Source organism: Cygnus atratus, chromosome Z (genome assembly GCF_013377495.2).
Source record: "Cygnus atratus isolate AKBS03 ecotype Queensland, Australia chromosome Z, CAtr_DNAZoo_HiC_assembly, whole genome shotgun sequence".
Lineage (NCBI taxonomy): Eukaryota > Metazoa > Chordata > Aves > Anseriformes > Anatidae > Cygnus > Cygnus atratus.
Window position 1 is genome coordinate 19,859,149 of NC_066396.1, and position 6,000 is coordinate 19,865,148.

Below are 6,000 nucleotides of genomic sequence, written 5' to 3' on the forward strand. Positions count from 1 at the left end.
TTCCTCCTCATACCCTACTATAAGACCAATCAAATAAACATCCATAGTTTCATTTTCCAATTCCCAGCAAACATATATGTACCCTGAAAATCACAGAAATGGGCATTTTAGTCTGAAGACCAGAGACTGAAAGAATGGCCACATACTTCTTATCCAAGAGTGTACCCTCCTCTCTGTTATAAGACCAATCCTTTCACCATTGTGCCCTAGGTACCTCTTCCCTTCCAGCCTTAGCTGGCAAGCCACTACTCTGATAAATGGAGAGATCTTTTCCCTGGCTTAGGTTATGGTGAGAGCTAAATAGTTCCTGAGGTCAAATTGAGGTTGAAGGAGGTGAAGAGCTCAATGCTTACTGTACTCATGGTACTGTCTGTGCGACCCACTTCAAATTTGTGCTTTATAGTAGACTTGTTTATATCAGTCAGCTAGAACCACTTGCAATTATGAAGTGAATCAATGACACCAGGACTATTCCTTGGAGGTTACTGTCCAACCTATTCACAGACGCTTGGCTCAGATACTGCTAATACTTAATTAACCTTTCTGTTAATGAGTTTTCCTCATGGTCCAAGATAAGTGTTCTTTGCTGCAGTATTGGCCCATCATTCCTGACCCCATTTCTGGTGAATACAGACAGCTTCTTATTTTCCCTCTTTTTAGATATTTGAGGAATGTTGTGTTGCCTCCCAGTCTCTTCTTGGTTAAATGAATCCATTTTTTTTTCCTTTCCTCCCACAATTTATGGACCTCTTCCCATATTTGCTGTCTGGCCTTGTTTGGATACTTTCCAATTCATCTGTACATCTCCAGAAGAAGAATCATCATGTCAGGGCTCCAACAAGAACTTCTCAAGTGTGGCACATAATGGGAGGACGGTGTTGAATGCCTCATCAGATGTGTTCTGAATTTCATGTTTTAGATGATCCCATTTCTCAAAATATTGCTCTTTTTGTATGGTGGTGTTAGTCATATAATGTCCTTTATGCTCTGGATTCTGTCTTGTAGAAGTGCATCACAGTCAGCTATTCCATTTCATATGTCCATGCTATTGATTGCTCCTATTCCTGTGTGAGGAATTTGCTGCCTTCCCTTCAATCATTCCAGTCCATTTTTCCTGTTGATTTAGCCCATTATGGGTGATGGGGTGGTGGAGGGGGATGGTGGGTTGGGGAGCAGTTTGGGTGGGGAGTGTAAGGGTGGTGGTGGGCATTTAGACGTGTAGATGCATATAAACCTTATGTACTTGGGATGCTTGGACACCATGCCTATGCTCCATCCAGCCCATGCACTAGCCCTGTTGAGCCTGTTGTGAAGAAGTCACTGCAGATCTCTTTAGTGTTCACTAGCTTAATTGCTGCTATCTTACTAACTCAACAGCTACATACTTCCATTCAAAATCCTTGATAATCATATCTAATGAGCTGAAAAGCTGTAACCTGAATCCTGGTTTTGGAAGGATAAGACGAAATCTTCTTCCACAGTACAACTTCTCGTAGGTAAAGATTTGCTTTTTGTTCTTATAAAGCCAGCTTTATACCCTCTGCTAGCCTAGACTGACAGTGACCTACGATGTGATAGTACCAGATAGTTCTTAAATCAATCAGAAGGTTCATACCATGTCAATACCCCTGAAAATGGACTATTGCAGGACACACTTTTCCTTGTATTTGCAAGTGATTAAAATAGCCAAGAGTGACTTGCTGTAACAGTGCACTTAGCAGCCATCAGCCATTTAAAATCCCAGAAATAGGTAGAGGGTTATTATATCACCTGTCCTCTGACAATTACTGTCACTCCCACTAAGATCGATGATAGTAATTTAATTTCCATAAAGGACACTGACAATTCAGCAGACATGCAAAGAAAAGCACAAAAAATCTCAGCTGAAATGACAAGAGCATTGGGACAAACAGGGCTTCCAGGCTGGAAAACCAACATTTATATACACGCACGTATATTCTTCATGTTTGTACCCCGAACTCTGTAAATATAGATAAAAAGGTGAGTCCTAAATATCTGGATTTATAGATTTAATGTTACCAAATACACTTTGGAACACTTTGCTTGTGGTGTTTGGAAGAGATTTGTATTTGTGAATAAGACAATTGTGCTGAAACCTTTGGGATTTCACATCTTGGCTACCAGTGTACCTTATTCATCTGTAAAGTGTATGCTGTTTTTATTAACAATTACTGTATTCAGAAGTATTCTTTTTCTTTTTAAAAAGAAAAGACCAGGCCTGAACCAGCCTGACCAAAACACTTGATCAGAAACAGGAAATGTTTAAAATTAGCTTGACCTTTTAACTAAAAATCTTTTTGCAACTGGGGAGCATTTAAAACAAGTTTAATCTGAAAAACCCTGGTGGCTCAGAGGTGGTTGCTCTTTTCTTGTTGGGTATGGTTTCTTTGTGTGCTCCTTTTGGTTGCTTCGTCCAAATGCTGCCCCATAGTGGCTGCCAATTAAGAATAAACCTGTGCGAGAGTCTGCACTTTTTTCCTGTAGCATCAATAAAGATGGCTAGAGATGAACTCTAATTCTACACTTCAACCTACAAGGCATTTACATCTGACGTTGACATATGTATCCTGGGATGATGAATGAGATTAACTGTTTAGAAATGAAGTGTGTTGTCCCTTCATATAACACTATCTACTCTCTGGTAATGAGAGTTTGCCTGCTGAAGCCTTTCTTGGGATAAATAAACCTACAGCTTATCTTCTTGTTGTATTTTTTTAGTTGCCTAATATTTGGTGTCCCTTATGTTCTTGATTTTTCTTGTTTTATTCCTCCCTTTCAACCACTGATCTCATTTCACATCTCAGATAATAATAAAATTTATTTATATTTATTTTTTATACCACAAAAGATCGTCTACTTTCCTGTCCCAAAAAATAAAGATCAGAGAATTTTATGTAGTGATGTTTCTTTTACCCCTAAGTAGCCTTTGCTTCAACTGCTGGGTTCAGGTTATTTTAGAAAGTCAACCATATATGAGACTTGCTTTTCCTTGTTTTCCACCCCTTGGATTTTTTTTTTTTTAATGTCTTGTTATTTCTTTCAATGTTTCTTTGTTTTATTTTCTGTCAATCCTGCATTATTTACAGTTTGAGGTCTGCTGACTTCAGCTTCAAACTTCTTATTACTTGCCTGTCTCTGCTAAACTGAAGTAATATGCTATCATCAGCTGTTAGCCATGTCTGCAAAGTGCAATTAAATCATCTCCTACACTCTGTCTCAGAAGCTAAATCAATTAGGCATATCAGCTGTTTTATATATATATATATATACACACACACATATATATATTATATATATATTATATATATATATCATATATATATATACATATATATATATATGATATATATATATATGATATATATATATATATTTGGGGCAGTTCTGAAAAGTAAGGTCTTCTAGCTCCAGTACAGGTGAGGGATGCTAAGGTGTTGTTCAGTCTCCAATCTCCTATTTCACACTATCAAATGCATCCTACAGCTTCTGATCCTTCTACCAAAGGTTCTTTTGTTTCTTCAGACTATAAAAGAGAATAGGAAGGGAGAAAGTGTCACCTTAAAAAGTCTGGTGTTAATACTTGGAAAGCTTGAGGAATTAGGAGTTTTTGTTAACATAATGAGACCATCAGCCACTAGAGGCCCTTCAAGACTAGGAGACTGGCTGAGCCAAGAGGCTGCAGAATATCCCTCTGATTTGATTTAGCGTACCCAAAGGGAAATATTGTAACAAATTGGTAAATATTAAAATGATAAACTACCTCTTTGAGAAGCAACATTCAGAGTGTTTGTGTCAGACACCTCTGATAGGATTTTCTCTCTTCTCGGCTGCTGTGTCATTCAAAAAACACCCTTCATATTACAGACTCTTCTCCAGGCACATTTTTTCTTTTCATTCTCTCCTCCCCAAATTTTCCATCTTATTTCCTCAGCTGTTGAAGCTGTAATATAGACACTGATCTTTCACAATATTTCTCATGTTAGTGCCCAAGGCATCTGATTTGGAAAGCAGAAGGGGACCCAGGCATCCAGGTGGAGGAAGCAGCAGCAGAGCACTTATGCAGCACTGCTGTGTGTCCATCCCCAGTTCAAACGAAGTGTGTGAGGTTAGATCTGTCACAAATCTGAGACTTAGACCTGCAGATATATTCTGTGAGTACTTAGTTGGAAGCAAGAGTCATTTGATGACTTACCAAAGTAGAAAGTACGTTAATATTCTCTTGGGAAAAGGAGATTCAAAGTAAATTACAATAATTTATGTTACTACTATGCAGAGTCTTCAATCTGAATTAAGGCTTTGCTATGCTGGATGTTTTTCAAATGATAACACACAGAGTACGATGCTGGCTCAAGTCTCAACTCCAGAGGGCAGGCCCTGGGATTTACTGGTATACAGAGAATAGTGGTTGCCAGAAGAAAAATGATCCTTTGCCTTGTAAATATATGAGTTTATTCTGCAAATCTGCTTCCTGAATGCCAGGAGTGAGACCTGGCCAACTGCACAGACACAGCCCACACTCCCTTTCAGAACACACACAAGTTATGATGAGGAAAACCCAACATTTCTCATGAGGAGTTTTTATTTTTTTCCCCAATTCTGTTTATTGTCTTCATGGGAATTAATTGTCATAGTTGCGTTGTTATAATATTCATACAGCAATAAAGATAGGATCCAAATCAGAGGCTGAATGACTTTTCAATATTGTATTTAAGTAAGAGAGAAATTCTTTCAAGTGACTCATGCCTTGTGCTGGATCAAAATAACCCTTTGAAATGGTCAGGCAAAGCTTTGAAAGGCTGCTAAAATTGGAAAAGAGTCCTTGAGCTAATCAGACCAACCATAAGAAGTTGAATAGTTACGTATTATTGGGAAATTCATAACCCATCAGGGATGAAGTCATTTTTTACTGTGTTAATAACAGTGCAGAACAAAGCAGATAAGTGTGAAGGAAGGATATTAAGCCACAGCAAGAAAAGAAACACATTGCTAAATAATATCAAGCCAACAATCCTGTTTGAAGTGGACAGATTGTTAGCTGTAAACAGAATTGCTAATATGGATGGCATGTTAGAGACTACTAGCTTTAGATGTTTATAACAAAGAGTTCTGTGGTTGAGATGTGCCCAGTTTTGTTTTTCTGTAGTCCATATTCCCTCTTTACACTTTATAAAACACCATATTTCAACTAGAGCTTTTTCTTATTAAAGCTGTTAAAGTGAAACCAGGTACTGGCTGATTAACATGGCAGGCAAAACATCTCCTACATTTGCAGGACAGGGTAGTAGGAAGAAAATAGAAGCAGCTCAAAAGGTGAACAGAAAGTTGATTGCAAGTGGCTAAGCATAACTGTGGGGAAAAAAAAAAAAAAAAGGAATTTTGTGCTATTTTAAACTTCCTAAAGGTAATAGAAGTGGAAAAAACTCACAGTGGAGGAGATCTAGGTCCTTCTGATCCAGGTCTTAATGGCAGCATCCTGAGTGTGTCTGAAAAGACAAATCTAGGAAAAAGTAAGTGCAGCTTAAGGTCTTGGTCAAATCATTTTTTTTTTCATTAGATTCTGCTTGGGTTGAAAAGCCCCATTGTGGACAAACACAGTTCAGGTAGAACAAACTCAAAAATAGCACCTGTATTTGCTCAGACAACCCCAAAGAAGTATTGCAGTTTTGGACAGAAAAACTGGGAAAACTACAGGTCTTGCCTTGATGATACCTCCTACATCAGAGCACAAAAATACCTGAGCACAAAATAATGGTTATCTGACTGTTGACATAAACAACAGGCGAGGGACAAAAATCATTCTCTGAGAAGATAAACCCATATTTAGAACCAGTGTGTTTACAGGCTTTTTAATTCTCCCTGATGAGCTTGTAAAAAAAAAAAAAATAGTATGAATATTTATAGAATCATAGAATCATTAAGGTTGGAAAAGACCATCTGGTCCAACCAGCCAATGTCCACCCACTAATTGGGTACCACCAA